Here is a 19,428-nt window from a genome sequence, read left to right as displayed (position 1 = left end):
TTTGATCCATCGCTACTCGAAGTGTAACTTTGAGCATAATTTCCTTAGATGTAGGGTTTGAATTGGTTTCTCCAAAGTGAAGACAGTTTGGAAGTTAGCCTCAGACTCACTGCTTCAGTTATTTTGGACATTGCGACAGGGTGGACTACACCTTAAGCCCACTGCTGGATGCCTTGTGGCCCTGACACACTGAGCCCCCAAAAAGAACAATAATGAGGGATGCAGCCAATCAGGAAAGGGACTGCAGGGAGCAGACAATCAGGGCCTAGCTGGCTCATATAAAAGGAACTGCAGGGCCAGAGTGAGTTCAGCCTGCTGGCAGGAATTGAGGACCAAGAGATGCTCCTGGCTGGCCACACCTAAGTGTGAGAGTGAGAGAGCTGGATAGATCGTCTGCTGGCAGGGACAGGGGAGCGAGGAAGGAGCTTCTGACTGGCTGCTGGGATTCAACTAAGATGGGCTACAGGGAAGTGGCCCAGAGGACTGAATGCAGCTAGTTAAAGGGACACAGTGGCTCATGACTGCTATTCATAGGGTCCCTGGGCTGGGACCTGGAGTAGTGGGCGGGCTCAGGTCCCCTCATAGGCCACTGGGGAGTGGCCTACTTTCAGACAGAGATAAAGCCCCAGAAGGGGAACCAAACTGTTAAGAGGCCCACCAGGAGAGCTGAGATGAGCACAGACCAAAGAGGGCGAAACCATTGCCTCCAAGGATTAAGCCCAATTCCAGGACCAGGACTATTTAAAGACCGTGGACACACTTGACCAAGGGGCACTCATGAGAGGTGGATGCCACGCTGGTACAGACATGTATCATTGCATAACAATGCATTCCAAGCCTATACCTAATGATGCCTCCAACACAAGGATAAAATCTGATTGAAAGCTTTCTGCTAGTCCATCCCCAAGTTGAGGAATTAATATGAAAGAGTGAACCTCACCATTACCCGTTAATAAGCATTTGTTGGGGGGGAGGGAAGAGTAGGAAAAAGAGGGGTAAATGTCTGGAGTAAGGGATGGACCTAAAATTATAAACACCGTTTTTTTTGCCTTAAAATTTCACATTGGTTTTGAAGTAGATTTGACCGGGGGGGGGGGGGGGGGTTGGGGCGGGCAGATACAGGTTGAGACTGAGTACTTCATTGCTGTGTCCTCCAAAAAACCCAAGTTGGGGAATGTTATTTTTCTGGTCTCAAAAAATACAGATTCAGAATAAGAGCATCATGCATCAGAAAGGGAAAAGGTTTCACCTAGGTTTTAGACAAAGAACAAAACTGTTATGTTCATGGCCTACACCCAGAGAACTTAGATGAAAACATAAAATACTCTTGCTGGAAGGTTGCAAGGTAATACTGCTTTATTTCTTAGAATTCAGAATGATAACACAAGATCCCGCAAAGAGAGACAAAGAAGGCTGCTCTGTTAAACAGAGACACACAACTCACCCCACCTTACTCTAGGCTGTCTGCCTTCAGACTGATGCTGATCATATGTACAGAACACCCGCATCTGCGGGCCAGACCAGGGGAAAAACCATAGAATTTAAAGTGATAGATCATATTGTGTACACAGTTCTCAATACACCACAAATGTATATGGAGTTCCACCTGACTCTCGGGGCATGTCTGTCCTGCAATCGGAAATATGATTGCAGTGTGGGTTGGCACACCGACGCAGGCTTTAATCTAGTCAGCACGGATAAAAAGAGCCATGAAAATACTGCAGCACAGGCTGCACAACCATGCCAGGGACGCTGGGCACGTACTTGTGCCAAAGCCCATGCCTCCACTTATCTGTGATACCTACTGCATATAGGCCTCTCCGAGCTGCAATCACATCTCCAGATGCAGTGTAGATATATTTTTATTCTGCCTGTTTGGGAGAAGTGCCATTTACTAGCTGGAAAAGATGGAAAGAAATCTCAAAAGAATTATCTAGAATTCAAGAATCAAAGCATGATGTCAGCAGCAGCTCACACTCCTTCTTATATAATAATGAATAGGCAGTTATATTTGTTTTGTTTGTCTGCGTAGGTGTGCTTTGAAAAGGAAATTTGGCAAACTATTGCCTAAGACATTATCAAGTAACTGGGATTTAAGTTGCCCACTGTTCCACGAGAGCTTAGGCACAAAAATAGGAACATTTTACTGTGATAACAACTAGCGGCACAGACCAACTCCCAGACCCCGCATTATGCCTTTCCATCTCTGTTCCTTTTCCCTAGTAATCAGTTCCACAGGCTAATTATGTCCTGTAAGTAATGCTATAATGGCTGATCTGGTCAGTATCTTTCCCAAATTAAACAAGTGATTAAAAAAAAAATCTACCCCTCCACTTTTGTTTTTTTAATTCAAAGTTTCTTAGGTATATTATATCAATATTTCCTACGTGAATCTTTGTTTATATTGCAGAATTATTTAAGAAAACAAAACACACAACCTATTACTGCTGCCTGTTTAATGGGAAAGGAGTTTTAAAAAAAATTATCTTACCAATCCAATAAAAGACCCATGTGTATTATATCAGTTGTGTGGTGCTATATTAATGGAGATTCCATTATGATCTTATTAATTATGAGAATACTCATGCATATTATTTAAATGGAGACAAGAATGTGGAGAACAGTCAACAAATTAAATTTAATGACTGTTCTAAAGTTTCTCTCCTACACACCAATCCAAGCTGATTAAAAACTACAAAAATGAGACCAGAATGGTAATAATATTGGTTTAGGACTCTACTGTCATGATTAAAAGGCTTTATCCTTTACTGTCTAACCTTTAGCTATTAAGCTGGGGACAGCCTTTGAAAGAAATGATAGTGATAAGCCTTCAAATGAGTGAGACAATGTTGGAATAAAAGTTCAACATGCCCCAAAGGGCCCTGACAGTAGATGATGACTGGAGGCCAAAAAGCTAATGAAAGATAAACTTTTCAACAGAAGGGTTGTCAAAAAAAAGGAAAAGGTATAATGTAAAGCCAAGGCAGGCCAAGAACACATTCTGCAAGAAAACTGAGGGAAAGGAAGATTAGAAGAATGATATACTGTGTGATCTTCTAAAAATCTGTCTCCTAGAACTGACATTTAAAAAGAAAAAGGTTTGTTTCTGATTTCCATTGAATTATGGAAAACCATTAAAAATGTTTAACTCTTCACTGTATATTTCATGAATAGGAGTGGAGGCCTGTACAGGGCAATCAGACACTACAATATATTCCCTATCTGACCCAAGGAAGCCATGAGGTCCCAGGTCTTCCAAGCCATGTGACTCATAAGTGTTGTTAACAGGGACCATCCACTCTGTTTCTGGATCTCAGCTGGTGCACGGATCTGACCTATGGGTTTCCTGAAAAAAGTTGAAACTGTGTATATTTTTTTGTTGTAACTAACTGAAATCTTGCCTCTGCCTAGGACATGTGAGTCCTTTACCTTCCACCTAATAATGACAGCCTTTCTGTTAGATACATATATAAAGGGTACAACTAAGTCTAAATCAAAATCCTGGCTCCGAACAGCTCAGAATTCTATGGACATTCAGAGTTGGATGTGTATCTGAATTTTGTTACTTTGGATTCATCTCTAATGAATGTTCTATGGAAACATACCATGAGAAAGGACATAAATGGATCTCACATTTGACATGACATCACTTGCCTTCATGTTTATGATATATTTGGCTCACTCCCTTGGTATCCAAAAAGCATCAGGAGCCAGATTTACAAGGGCATTTAGGCACCAAAAGACGTGAAAAGGAACCTAGTGAGATTTTCAAATGTGCCTAAGGAGGTTAGGCTCCTAGCTCCCATTGATTTCCCTAAGTCACACTTGCTTGTAGAGTAGTCCATAGAACATTGACTAGACTAAGCATTAGTCAACGTGAGCAAGAGTTTTAGAATAAGACCATTAATCAGTCTGAGGCATCTTATAAAACATGGACATAAAAACTAACAGTTTGTAGAGATCCAAACTTTCCTATTCTCCTCTTCCTCTACAAAATGAAACAAATGTTTCTTTTTAAATAGGGTGATTTTAGCCAGATTCCCCCAAGAATCTCACAGGAGCAACAAGGAAGTGGTAACCAATAACTATAAAGTTGTTATATGACTGCAAAGTTAATTCAAGGGTCTTTGTTGGGAAAAATATCCCTTTCAGCAGTTGTATAGCCTATAATTGATTTTAATGATCAGTTTGGTCAGGAAAGTAGTGGTAGGAGGGTCAAAGATTGCAAAGAAATCCCCTACTGCTCAAAAGCTAATGGGACACAGCTGCAAAGGAAAAAGGCAGTATAATTAAACTTTTGTCTCTTTGAGTCTTTTCTTCAGAGCACCATAGCTGCTATTTTTGTGTCAATGAAAAACAAAAAATTTTCACTAGTGAGCACAGATTCATAGATACTTTGGACTCTTACCTCCAGCACCATGGCCTATTTGAGTCAGACACAAACATAGGACTGAAGCATGATGAAGTGGTAGAAAAATATGCATTGAACACACTATTAAAACTGCCTGCAGATTGAGAACAGTAGGAGAATTGATCTCAGCATTGCCATCATTACTAATCTTCTGAGCTGTTCACTTTTCAGATTAAACACTCTGTACCCATGTTTTCATAATTTGGAGGATTGGAGTCAAATAATGGAACATGTAGACTCTGTTGCAATATTACTTAGTTATATGTGCACAAATATAATTTACTAATTCAAGGGAAAAGTGAAGGTCATCCGCTGATAAAACATTAGGGTTTCTTCCTGTAAAAGGACTGTTACAACATACTCTGTTTTTGCTAATTAAACACACACTGTAGCAAACACCATATGGTAGCCTATGGATATGAACTTTACCTTGAGTTTAAATATTGACTATTTCATTAAATGGTGTTCTATAAATGGACCTTGGATATCTTTAAATTCAATGTTTTATGTAAGTATGGTTATATATGCTTTTTAAACACAAAGCACATTTTTTCTCTCAAAGTAGGTTTACTGATAAAACCCCTTCCTCTACGTAAATAGCAATGAACTACTAATTCACTGCAACAACATTGAGGAAAAATAGTCTGGATGCAATAATTGGGAACCAAAGTAGTATTTTTGTTAGAAAATCTGATGTGGATTGAGTAAAATTAGCACTTTCCCTTGTAAAAAAACATCAAAATGGTAGTATCAAAAATGGAAATAGTATGACCAGATGCAAAAGTTGGCAACATAATGTTGACCTTTTACTTTCTTATGAATGTTGCTTCACCTTTCAGACAATTTTTCTAGTGTTAGCACAGGACACAAAATGGTGCATAGGCTTTTCATTCCTGCGGGTCCTTTCTTTGAAGGAACCAAAGGCACTTTCTGGATCCTCTCAAGAAGAAAAAATATAAGATAGAAAGAGGGAAGTTTGCCTAAATCCTGACAATTAAATCTGCAAGTCTTACATTCCACATCTATAGTACTCAACATTTTTATATTGGAAATAACATTATTTTCTTTGTTTTTATAACATTGAGGGATCCAGGACAATATATTATTTATGCAGTCATAGTATAAGAGGGAAGATCCTCTCATGGATCAGTAACTGATTAAAAAGACAGTAAACAAAGGGTAGGAATAAATTATCAGTTTTCAGAATGGAGAGAGGTAAACAGTTGTGTCCCCCAGGGATCTGTGCTTGAACCAGTGCTGCTCAACATATTCATAAATGATTTGGAAAAAGGGGTAAATGGTGAGGTGGCAAAGTTTGCAGATGACACAAAATTTTTCAGGCAGCTTTGGACAAAAGTATCTTGAGTAGAATTACAAAGGGATCTCACAAAACTGGGTGATTGGGTAACAAAATGGCAGATGAAAATCAATGTTGATAAATGTAAAGTAATAAACAAATTGGAAAATATAATCCCAGCGATACATACAAACTGATGGGGTCAAAATTAGTTGCTACCAATCAAGAAAGATCCTGGAATCATTTTGGACAGTTCTCTGAAAAGATCTGCTCAATGTGAAGAGGCTGTCAAAACAAACAAAACAAACAAAAACAAACACTTAACAATGTTAGGAACATAATAAGACAGTAAATGGCTTAATGACACTATATAAATCCATGATATGCCCACACCTTGAGTACTGTGTGCAGTTCTAGTTGCCCCCATCTCAAAAATATATTAGAGATGGAAGGTACAGAGAAGGGCAACAATAAGGATTGGGGTATGGAACAGATTCCTTATGAGGAGATATTAAAACAATTGGGACTATTCAGCTTGGAAAACAGACTACTAAGAATGGATATGACAGAGGTCCATCAAATCGTGAATGGTGTGGAGAAAGTGAATAAGGAAGTGTTATTGACATCACACGCAAACACACATAACACAAAAACGAGAGGTCACCCAATGAAATTAATATGCAGCAGGTTTAAAACAAACAAAAGGAAGTACTTCCTTCAGACAATTCACAGTCAGCCTGTGGAACTCGTTGCCACGGGATGTTGTGAAAGCCAAAACTACAAGTGGGTTAAAAAAAGAATTAGTTAAGTTCATGGAAGATGGGTCCATCAATGACTATTAGTCAAGATGGTCAGGGACACAACCCCATGCTCTGGGGGTCCCTAAGCCTCTGACTACCAGAAGCTGGGACTGGACGACAGAGGATGGATCACTTGATAATTGCATTGTTCTCTGGGGCACATGGCATTTGCCACTGTTGGAAGACTGGATACTGGGCTAGGCGAACCATTGATCTGACTCAGTATGGCCATTTGTATGTTATTATTATATATGTGTAAGGTAGATCTAATACCTGATTAGAGAGAAGTTTAATGTAGGCATATTAAAGAGTACAACAACAACAGAGGGCTGGTTTTGAAACTAGTCCAGTTACAAGGATACAATAGAGTGCACTTTTCCATCAAAATGATAAGTTATTAAACAAGAAGTATATAGTTGCAGTACCTCCCTCTGATGTCCTATGTGTTGACTTTTATCAACCCCAGGAGAAGGGCCATTTGTCCCTGTGTCTTATATTAGTTAATTTTAAATGTTTATTTTACACTGGTCAAATTAGGGAGGAGAAAAGTAGCTATTCTCTTCCAAGCTGTGCCCAGAAACCAAACACCACCCATGTGAGATGCCTAAGTGATACCCCACTCATAGCAGAACTCAGAACCCCATAATATTGCCACTCCTCTTCTTACTAGCCTACTTGGACCAGCATGTTGAAATAGACAACATGTTGGCATTTAATTTTCCCCCATTAGTCTTTAGCGTTAACACCCCATCAATATGAGAACAGTCTCTCAGAGTTCATACCTCTTATAGCTTTGTCAGGATATCTGGTTCCGGAAGGCAACAAAGTATCAATTTACACTTCATATTTTTAATGTCTAAGGCGATAGAGAGAGAAACTTGGTGGGACACTTCACACATATGTAAAGTTAAGTATGTATGCATCTGTTTTCGGGATTAGGGCCTTAATATATTTTTTAATTAAATCTTATATTTGGGAGCTGACCTAACTTGACTCCTGGCTTTTGTATTTAAAAATACTAGAAGTATTTCAAAACAAAGAATAATGCTTTATCCTAAGGGTGTTTTACATTTTAGCTTGTTTCCCCCTTTCCTTCTGTATTATCCACTCTCTAACAAGACCCAGTGGACCAACTATGTGCCTTCCTAGAATGCTACCACAAAGAAAATAGGAAAAACAATAACTTGCAGCTCCTTTGGGAATCTTTTGCTAGCATTGTAATTGCTGATACAACTTTGAAGAAGCAGGAAACCAAGATACTGGTGCATTGCGGTGTCAGATACCTATAGGACGGATCAATTTCAAATGAAGATCATTCATTCTACGCTCCACGCAACAAAATAATAGACTGACAACTGTATTTTCCTTCCCCAGCTCTATCAAAGATACTTTGGCATCCTTTAAGTATTATGCACCAAATTCACAGAGGTATTTAGGCACCCAAAGATGCAGGTAGGTGCCTAGTGGGATTTTGAATAGAGGACTAAGTCCAATTGACTTTGAATGGGAGTTGGGCACTAACTCTCGTAGGTGTGTTTGAAAATGAGGCACCTATTCATAGTTTCCAAGGCCAGAAGGGACCATTGTGATAATGTAGTATGACCTCCTGAATAACACATAGAACTTCCCCAAAATAATTCCTAGAACATCTCTTTTAGAAAGACATCCAGTCTCAAACTAAAAGTTGTCAGTGATGGACAATCTACCATGATCCTTAGTAAATTTTTCCAACAGTTAATTACTCTCACCATTAAAAATGTAAGCCTTCTTTCCAGCCTGAATTTGTCTAGTTTCAACTTTCAGCCATTGGATCATGCTACATCTTTCTCTGCTAGATAGAAGAGCCCATTATTAAATATTTGTTCCCCAGGTTGGTACTTATAAACTGAAATCACATCACCCCATAATTTTCTCTTTGTTATATAAAAATAAAGAACAGCCATACTGGGTCAGACCAAAGGTCAATCTAACACAGTATCCTGTCTTCTGACAGCGGCCAATGCCAGGTGCTTCAGAGGGAATGAACAGAACAGGTAATCGTCAAATGATCCATCCCCTGTTGCCCGTTCCCAGATTCTAACAAACAGAGCCTAGGGACACCATCCCTGCCCATCCTGGTTAAACTAAATACAGTGGTAGCTTCCAGGAGCTCAATGTAAGGCATACTTTCTAATCCTTTATTTGAACCCTATCCAATTTATCAACATCCTCCTTGAATGGTGGACACAGTATTCCAGCAGTGGTCACACCAGTGGCAAATGCAGAGGTAAAACTACCTCTCTACTGCTATCTGCATCTTTAGGAGCCTAAATACCTTTGTAAATCTGGCCCTATGGTGTAGCATTGAAATTATAATAAAGTTTTAAACTTTGTAGCCATCCCTAGTTCAAAAGACAGCAAAATACCAGTATTTGTTCAGACAGGATTTATATTACAGTATTATAGATACTATAAATATTAAACACGCACACACACATCCGACATCTGTACCATGATGTTGCTACCAATCCCTTTAAAATACAATTTAATGAGATTTCATTAGGTTGACAAGCTACACACACCCAAAGGAAAAAAACAAACAAACAACAGATCCCCCCCCCACAATATCCAGCTAGGATGGGAGAATACATTGTGTTTGGGGTTTGAACCCTCGTCTCCTTTTGTCAGCAGCATCTGTTTCTGCTCTAGTGGGAGGTTGTGACAGACTGAAGTGCCATCTCTCTCCTTTTTTCAAAGGTTAGGAACATTTTCCCCCTCACTTTTGATGTGAAGTCTTATCTCCTTGTTTTTCACACAATTAAAAAAATATGTCTCTATTTCTAAAGTGTGCCTGTGCTGGGACTGAGGGAGACTTGTGAGTTGTTCACCCCCTTCAACTTTTGTTTAGAACACAGACATTGAAAGATTTATGTTTTCATTGAAAGCACTAGCTGAAATGGGCAGATGAGCTGTTAAAACCCATCTTAAAGCTGCTGCCACAATGACAGCTATTACAACAGTCTATTTTCTGTTAAAAAAGTGAGAAAAAAATCTTTACTTTGAATTGAGAGAAATTAAAATGCTTCGATTAAACATAGGCCAATCCATATTTTGAATTTCAGCTTAGTTATTTGGCAGTGGATTCTATAGTGTTGTATGCATTAGCTTACTCTTACATACAGGAAATAGCAGTCAGAGTCATTTTCCCGAGAGTTTGTGCACTACATACTAACCGTCTATTAAAAATAGATAAGGGACAGGGTAAAATAAAAGCCTGATCCACCCTGAAAACCCACTTAAAAAGCCACATACAACCTATAGAGAAGCCACAGCATTTTCCTGCTTCAAGTAAAGATCAAACACAAAAAAAATGAATCTTTGTTTTCGTAACAGATTGCACAGTTTATCTACAGAAACATGCACATTCATCGTCACCAAGCTCAGAGGAGTAATTACTGAGTATTTAGTGAACAGACATTGTAAAGCAATGTGCTGCTGGTGGGAAGGATGTCGAAGAGATGCTCAAAACTGGCACAAATAATAGAACTGCAGTCAGCCACTTCCTGCTCAGCAGCATTTGGAAATCAAATGCACTAAAGTATCAGTCTGTGCTTGGCAATGTTGCATAAAATGTTGTTTCCCCTTTATTTCCATTATCAGCATATAGAACACAACTATACTTACTTTTACAATCAGAAAGGTTAAAAACCAAAGGTGATGCAGAAGTTTGAGAGAGTTACAACAACAGTTCAGGACTTCCTAGATGCCAAAGACCCACTGAACACAATGGCAAGAAGAAAGAAGGAAAGTTAGGAAGAAAACTAAGCCAATAGCTCCACCCCTGAGAGGGAGGGGTATGAGAGAATTTAAGATCGTTTGTAAAACAGATATCGGGTGGAATACCAAATTCCAAGCACTAGCTGATATCACAAGGGTTACTTTTGGGTTTCTTGCTATTGGTAACAGGTCAAGTATAATAAAGGCCAGGTTGGTTGGAAAATATTTGTTTATTTAAAAACAAAATCTGTTGTTTTGCAGAACTGCCCAACCTCTCACAAATTCTTCACCATTTCTATGAAGATAACACAGGCTTAAAGGATCCATACTCATTTTAATCACTCAGACTAATGACGAGATTTTGCCACCCTTTCTTATACCAGCTGGCACCTTACTCCATGAGTAGTCCTACGGAAATGCATGAGATTACTGGTAACAGAAGATTCTACTCAACATGAGTAAAACTGACAGAATCTGGTTGAAAGAATTCCAGTCACAAAATGAAGGATTTAGTACAAAATAACTTCCTGACTAGGAAGTGCCACTTTCTATTATGTTCCAGAGACAAATGCGGGGAAATAAAATCACTGGTTAATACATAAATTAAATTGGTAAGACTCCCATCGCTCTTCCACCACAGAAATTACTGGAATTTGTCAGGAGGCAATACTCTAGCCATTTGATAAAACCACTACATGGGGAAAATGAGCCAAAATAAAGCAATGAATATTGATTTACATCAGAATTTCTAAATTTCATTCCCATCTCTAAGGCTCCTCGGCACTACAAAAATTCAAATAATAAGTCAGTCTAATTAGGGGCCATTTGGAGAGCAAAGACAAATCTGACATTCAATAGTGTTCTTATGAAAAGTAGCCCATAGGCATCTAGATAGAACTGTGTCAACAGAATGACAAAAAAGTATCATTTTAATGTTTAACACTGACCAGAGCATTTACAGCGAATAAGGAACCTCTTTTTCGAAAAGTCTAAATCAGAAATAATCAGGGAGGCTTAAGAGAAAATAAAAACAGAGCAAAGTGTAGAAGAGGATAACCATCGTGACTCCAAATGGGAATAAGAAAAGGAGTACTTGTGGCACCTTAGAGACTAACCAATTTATTTGAGCATGAGCTTTCGTGAGCTACAGCTCACTTCATCGGATGCATACTGTGGAAACTGCAGCAGACATTATATACACACAGAGATCATGAAACAATACCTCCTCCCACCCCACTGTCCTGCTGGTAATAGCTTATCTAAAGTGATCATCAAGTTGGGCCATTTCCAGCACAAATCCAGGTTTTCTCACCCTCCACCCCCCCCCACACACACAAACTCACTCTCCTGCTGGAAATAGCCCATCCAAAGTGACAACTCTCTTCACAATGTGCATGATAATCAAGGTGGGCCATTTCCTGCACAAATCCAGGTTCTCTCACCCCCTCAACCCCCTCCAAAAACCACACACACAAACTCACTATCCTGCTGGAGTTTGTGTGTGGGGTTTTTGGAGGGGGTTGAGGGGGTGAGAGAACCTGGATTTGTGCAGAAAATGGCCCACCTTGATTATCATGCACATTGTGAAGAGAGTTGTCACTTTGGATGGGCTATTACCAGCAGGAGAGTGAGTTTGTGTGTGTGGGGGGGGGGTGGAGGGTGAGAAAACCTGGATTTGTGCTGGAAATGGCCCAACTTGATGATCACTTTAGATAAGCTATTACCAGCAGGACAGTGGGGTGGGAGGAGGTATTGTTTTATGATCTCTGTGTGTATATAATGTCTGCTGCAGTTTCCACGGTATGCATCCGATGAAGTGAGCTGTAGCTCACGAAAGCTCATGCTCAAATAAATTGGTTAGTCTCTAAGGTGCCACAAGTACTCCTTTTCTTTTTGCGAATACAGACTAACACGGCTGTTACTCTGAAACCTGTCAAATGGGAATAATCATACTTCCACACCTCCCTGGGCTTTTGGGAGGATAAATGTTTTATTTTGAGAGATAATAAAATGCTACAGTGCCAGGATCAATATGAGAATAAAAAAATATAGATACTTGTCAAGCTTTGACTTGAATAATTCTTGTGAATTTAAATCTATCACATCTTTTGTCCCAATATTTTCAAAAATAAAAAATAGTTTTCACAAGTGGAAAGAAAAAGTTTAAGCTAAAGGTGAAAAGGCCTTTTTTCCTGAATAGATGAGATAATTTCCACTATGAAAAATGGTAATTTTCACCTAGGACAAGTCTCTTCACCATTTTGCTCCCAGGATGAAGTTTTTTGTTTTGCTGCAAAAAGCTGGCAGAAATGGAGACATCTCACTGGACTATACTGAATGCTCACAAAAATACCAGTTTTTGTATGCAAAAGGAAAATTGCTAAAGTTGAAACTCTACCTAGTCCTCCAAAATGAAGACAATACTCAATTTCATTTTTTTCCTTCTAGTTGTCTTATGTTTAAAGTTGACAAAGAGGTCTTTAGCCTTACTTGTTTTAAAATTGTGGCAAGTCATACCTTTGTAATGTTTGAACTTACTGTCCAATGTCTTGGTAAAGTGTTCCAGACATCTTAAGTGAATAGGTCAAATGAATCAGCACTAGGAACAGTTCCAATATAAATGTTCAATGCATTGTAGGTGAGATGATTTACAGTTAACTCCAGAAGTTACCATTTAAAGGGAACCCCTATTTTCTGCTGGAATAAAATTGACATACTTGCCTAATAGCTTCCCAAGCTTCAGTAATTGGATTCTCTCCTCTGCATTTTTCAAGTCACAATCCATTATTTTAACATTGTAATTGTGCAAATCCTTTGTGTTTTCTTGTTTTGAAAAGATGGTGAATTGGCAGGATGGTGAGCTCAGATGTGATCTATTAAGGCAAACCCTCCCCACATTTTATTGAGTAACTGCTTTAAACTCCACAAATCTAAGGAAAGTCAAAGTTCAGGAATTATTCCGCCATGCCCATGTATCACAACACACATTGTACATAAGATAAGGCAAAGCTTATAGGCTCACCACTCAAGAGCTAAATATAGTTTCAGCACTAACTCTTAAATTTCCTGCTTTTCTGAATTTAAGTCTAAAACCCTAACAAGTGGTTTCTGAACCCCTTTGGAAGACCCATATCACCTAACTTCACATCAAACACAAGGTCCTATATCAAGACCATAAATATTACAGTCCAGGTGACTAGGATGTCCTTCAAAGCCTATTAGCATCACTTCAAATCATACAGAGTGTCCTCAATTGTTAGCTGCATGTGCATTCTCTCTGTGTTCTGTACTGGCTCTGGCCAGGTAGCCAACCCAATGAACTTCGATCGAACTGCTCAAAGAAACTACAGGCTCGGTTGAGTGGCAAAGGTGCTCAGCCAGGTTTATTGTTAACAAAGGATTGTCCTAGTTCCCTATATGTGCTACAGGTACACTAGCACATGTATGCCCGTTACAATGGACCAGCTTAGTAAGCAGCAGGACTTTCTGATTTCTTCTAGGCCAGCAAAGGGTTAAGGCAAGGCAAGATTTATAGACCGAGTTTGTTACATTCCCTTGTTCCTTTCTCCTGATGCTACAAACATCACCATATATCACTTCAGTCGAATCATCTTATGTGCTATGTTGGGGTGTCCTTGTGTTGGCTTGCTGGACCGTGTTTACATAGCATTGTTAAAACACACTGGATATCAATACCGGTGCTGAGTTCATGTACCCAACACTGAACTTGCAGGCAAGTGTCTGCTTTTGACAGAGCCTGACTTTTGCTCATAGAGTAACTTTTGTTGACTTTGGTTCAGGCCTCAGGTCTTGCACCAGGCCAACTTGCTTCAGGCTCTCTCTTCCTAGTACATAGAGGAGCACGTGGTGAGTAAGAGAAAGTTGCTTCTCTGGCAAGACTACCCCAAGAGCTCAGCATGCTACCATCCACACTCCTCCCACATGATAGAGATAGATAGGTCCCTCATGGACCAATTACAAACTACCAGCACTAAGTCCACAAATGCATTTATAATGTTGTGGCTATCTGTGCTTGTGTTAAATTCACAAGTTTTTCAGGGCCTCAGCTGTAACCCACTAGAAAAAAGAAGGAGACAACTGCAGGTGGAAAAACTGTAGCAATTTAGTATATGGAAAGGAGGGTGGAAACTCCAGCTTTCCCAGTACAATTAGTTCTAAAATCCCTCTGTGGTCCCAGGCTGCTGAGAACTAAGAGTGGTGGGGACATAGAATGATATCATGGCTGCACTTCTCCCCTCTGAACAGTCCAGACGACTGCTCCAGCTACTGTGGATGTGCCACTCCTGCAGTGGATTTCATAAGCAGGACAGTTACAGCACCAGCTGCTTCTCTCCTGTCCCTGAGGTTGGGGAAAAGGGGGGCAGGGTGATGGAGAAAGAAGAGAGTATGAAGGGAAATAGAAGATGTGATGTAACAGGTAGTGAGGAGACAGAGAAATGCAGAGAGCTATACGAAAAAGGGACCGGGCGAGAACAAGCCTGTTCTCCAGTGTCAGACATATGAAAAGAGTTGACTGCTTAGCTTACCGCCCAATCCCTGTCACCTCCCGAAGATGACACTCATAGGCATGGAAGAGGGGGAACCAGGGACTGCTGGTAGTGGGGGAGGGGCACAAGTGGTTATGAGGTAGGAGGGTTGTGGGTCCTCCACATATTTAGATAAGCATCCACATTTTTAGAAAGCCTATCTGACCAGATCTATCTGACCAGATCTCTACTCCAAACCTTTGGGGTCTCCCATCACAGATTCTATATATGTTTATACAATACTGTATGCACTTGTACTTCTGGAACTTTGTGTAACTGTACCTAACAACCAGTACCAACCAATACAATATCACATTGCAATATATGGAGCAAAGAATGAAGATTTGGTGGAGTCCCCAATTCCTTTTGGAAATAAGCTATGTAGCTATAAGTGTGCCCACACTTGACTGATTGTACCACTTTAACTTAACTCCCAAAACTCCATTAACACAGAGTTACAGTTGCACATCGGTGCCTCATGCCCTTCCAGAATGAGGGAGGTAGCCAAACATACACCTTTGGAAGCCAGGAAATACAAAGCTAAGATACACTCCACCCCTATAATGCAACTTTAACCACACTTCAGCTGGCAATAGTCACCAAGAATGGCTCAGTAAGGATGGGACTGTAATAAGCAGACATGAAGAAAGACTAAGATAATGTGTCGTTGCTCATACTGCACTCCACAGATTTAAACCCACATCTCCTAAACCAGTCTTGTTGCCTTAACCACAATCCATCCTTCACAGCTGCTACTTTACAAGAAAGAAGTTTTTAATTAAGTCAGTTTGGTATAGAAATCACTAAGAAAAACATGGAACCCCACAAGGTCATTATTGAGTCACTTTTCCCATGATGCAAAGCAATTTCAGTGAAGCTAGCTTGGAAATCAGTCATCACTTCAGAAGAAGCAGGGGGCGGGGCAGGTAGAAAGGAATTTTTTTTTTGAGGTAATCTACACCAGGCACATTACCCAGCCAGGAGCATGAAAGAGTTTGCTGACTAGAAACTTATGCTAACACTACTCAGGAGACCCAGGGCTATCACCTTGGAGTCCAAAGATGAGGCTGTTTTCACAGAGTATGCCGACAGACCAAAAGAGAGAGAGGGACCACATTAGAGAGAACACCCAAAGTTGTGAGCAATTTATTCGGACATAGGGGGAAATGCAGGGTTAAAATTCTCTTCCCAACCCCTCAAACTAACACATATGCAGAAGACAAACAAGAAACTAAAAACAAATCCAGACTTCAAATCCAATTCCCATTTATAAGAATGGCTGTCAAGATTGGAGTGCTTGTACATGGAGCATTAACTTCTTCAAGTTACTCCACTGAAACATTCATGTTTCATCACCATCAAATTGTTCATTTTGCTAATTACTGCAAGGTTCAAACTTGTTCTGCTCAGCTGATGGTCTTAAAATATAGAAGTAGTGCAAATTAATATTTACCGTGATATCACTGAATAATGCAATAGATTGTGTAGTTAGCAATGGGTGAACTGGTTCAAACCATAAACCCTGCTTCTTAAGCTAACATTTTTGTTTTTAAATGTACTGTTAAAGCAAAGTATAAAAAACTACACTGCTGTTTGACTGGAATTCTCTCCTTTAGCTTGCCCTTCCCCAGGAGAGAAAAGAGCCACTCATTGTCAATTTTTTCAATGTATTCATAATGTCCTTTGCATGGTACAGGGATCCCTGTTTGGTATCTCCAAAGTACAACTCCACATGCTAAGATTCTTTATCTGGAAATGAAGAAATGTCCCAGTGCCATTTGCCGAAGAAGCCTCTTGTTTCTGCATGGATGACTAGAATATTGTGTTGAAGCTTCTGTTCTTAGCCGTGGAGAAGGGAACCACTAGCATGGAATGAGAGCTTGAACTGGCTGTAGATGATTTTTCATGACTTAACCTATACTTTATGATATCTCATTATATAGCTAATCTCACAGCACCACTGTGCATTTATTTCTTTATTTAACATTAATGTTTAAGAAATACCATTTTAAAAGAAATCAGCCAAGGAATCTCAAAAGCACTGGGAAAAAGAATTGTCATTTGAGTCTGTTATCAGGTGGTAGAAAACAGAGGACACATGCTTGAATACTTGCACCACTGTTCAAAAAGAAACTGAGCACCTGAAGTCATTTGTTTCAAGGAATGCTTTGTTTATGACTGACAGGAACATTAGAGTGGAAAATAGAAGCAGATGAAAAGCCATCCTTTACCTGTGGCAGCCAATAAATATGGTGGTGCAATCTGCTCTATCTAACTGGATATGAAACCCTAGGATTGGAGGAGCAGGCATCAGGCTCTTGTTAAGAGAGAAGCTGGTTATTAAAGGGAAGTGTTATCACTTTCTTATTGCTTCTGGAAAGAATAAGTTATTCATCTTTCCAGCCACATTCTATAAATAAAGAAGGATGTTCTGTAATGGGGACAATAAACTGCCAGTTGTGTTTTTACAGCAGCAGGCCACAGAGCAGGGCCAGCCTTGTAGAAACATAACTGTGTAGGGCGGCAATAAACACTGTTCCACATGTTTTCCTGATCCCGTATTCCTATTTTTAATTGCTACAGGCAACACCACCACACATACAGCTTTAATGTTGAGTGTGTGCTTGTGAGCTCTGTGTACTTTTCAAGCCCTGGCTGCAGTGTTGGCTAACAACACATGGTACAAACCGTGGTGAGCTTTCTCAGAGGTAGAGATTCCCCCACTACTCAGATCCAAGCCATCTGGCATTTGGACCGTTAGGGGAAGAGTTTGAAACACTGCCTCCCCTGGCTCAACAATAGTAGCCACACACTTGATGGGAGAGCGGGCAGTTCAGTGTTCTGAGCAGAACTCCACTATTCTTCAGTTATTCCATAGATCTGTAAAATGACAAGAACAGTACTTCCTAATCCCACATGGTGTTGTGAGAATACACACATAAAAGACTGAGGGGACCATATAAGTATCTACAATAGATTAATGGGCTATCTCATGGCAGCACAACATACCGTCATGCGAAGGATCATATAATACTTCAAGTCCTCTCTTCTGCCCCTTGCTTCATAGGCCAGGAAGATGTGCTTCACATTGATCTCTCAAGACTTTATCTGGACAGCAGTCAGAGCCACGTCAGTGGCTAGCGGAGGGAACTGCATCAATGTTCTTCTGCTGGGGGAAGAAAGATTGCTATGACATAACCCTCTGTGATCTAGAGCAGTGAGGAAGAGTGATACCTGAAAACTCTGCACATGCATACACACTGAAGTGGTGATTTTTCAGGACATTAATTGCAGTGTTCTAATGAAAATGCTCTGCACACTCTCTGGGATGGCTATGTAACATGTCCCTGGAGAAACAGACCTCATTCTCCGATTGTACATGTACAACATTTCTGGCTACAAACACAACAGGACAGAGATTTTGCACATTCACAAACTGTATATTCTCAAAGATGAGACATTCTATACTCTGGGAACAGATTAGGAACCAAGTCCATGTTTTTTCACTGAATATATATCAATATTCTTTTTGGTGAAACACAGTACTTAAAGGTTTCAGAGTAACAGCCGTGTTAGTCTGTATTCGCAAAAAGAAAAGGAGTACTTGTGGCACCTTAGAGACTAACCAATTTATTTGAGCATAAGCTTTCGTGAGCTACAGCTCACTTCATCGGATGCATACTGTGGAAAGTGTAGAAGATCTTTTTATATACACACAAAGCATGAAAAAATACCTCCTCCCACCCCACTCTCCTGCTGGTAATAGCTTATCTAAAGTGATCACTCTCCTTACAATGTGTATGATAATCAAGTTGGGCCATTTCCAGCACAAATCCAGGTTCTCACTCCCCCCCCCACACACACACACAAACCCACTCTCCTGCTGGTAATAGCTGAAAGCATTGCAGAACTCTCCAAACAGTGAGTGATCATATGCCAAAATACCTGTTAGGAGTTTAAGTAGTTTCCTGCAAATTTCTCTTTACCTATTTCAATTACAAACTCCATTATATGAGGGTTAAATCTGTAGTTCAGGACAGACATTTCTGAGAGTTCATTAATGCATGAGAAACCAGCATTATGTCAATTTTTACTGTCTCAGGGAGGTAAATGTATGATCAAAAAGGCACTTTTAGAAATATGCACTTGCTGTTTTAGGAGTAGTTTTACCAGTAAACGGTTCTATTGATCCAAACAGCTCTATCCTACATGATGTGACAGACTAGCAGGACATGGGAAGAATAACTGTCAAAAATCAGTTCTTATCAAAGTACACATGTAATTTGGTAGATTCAAAATCCACTGCCCACCACTATTGTAGATTAAAGATTTGACTTAAGCCCATGAAAAATATTTCAACAGACTAGGTAAATGTTACTCAGTGTTTGAAGAACCCTTCAATGCCTAAACTAAAGGGAGTCATATTGAAGTCCAGGGGCTACAGAAGTTTGGCAGTCGAAATTTCCAGATTTACAGAGAAATAAAAACAAAGAGTTTTAAAGAACTAAAGTTAGATATTAAAAAAAAACAACAACAGAATTTCAACCTCTACACTGAACTCATGGGTGATTAAAAGTCCTTCACAAATCAGCATTATTATTTTATGAGGGGCATTGT

At 39.8% G+C, this 19,428-nt stretch overlaps 1 long non-coding RNA gene across 1 annotated transcript in view; it reads right to left on the bottom strand.

Annotated features, from left to right (window-relative positions):
- LOC142071416 (uncharacterized) overlaps positions 1-17,976 on the bottom strand; it is a 39,645-nt gene extending 21,669 nt beyond the window's left edge. The window contains exon 1 of the long non-coding RNA XR_012667449.1: positions 17,821-17,976. This is a non-coding gene — a long non-coding RNA (uncharacterized LOC142071416). The remainder of the gene's footprint in view (positions 1-17,820) is intronic.
- Positions 17,977-19,428: the final 1,452 nt, after the last annotated feature.

This window comes from Caretta caretta, chromosome 3, assembly GCF_965140235.1.
Source record: "Caretta caretta isolate rCarCar2 chromosome 3, rCarCar1.hap1, whole genome shotgun sequence".
Classification (NCBI taxonomy): Eukaryota; Metazoa; Chordata; order Testudines; family Cheloniidae; genus Caretta; species Caretta caretta.
This window is presented reverse-complemented; position numbering and strand designations above follow the sequence as displayed.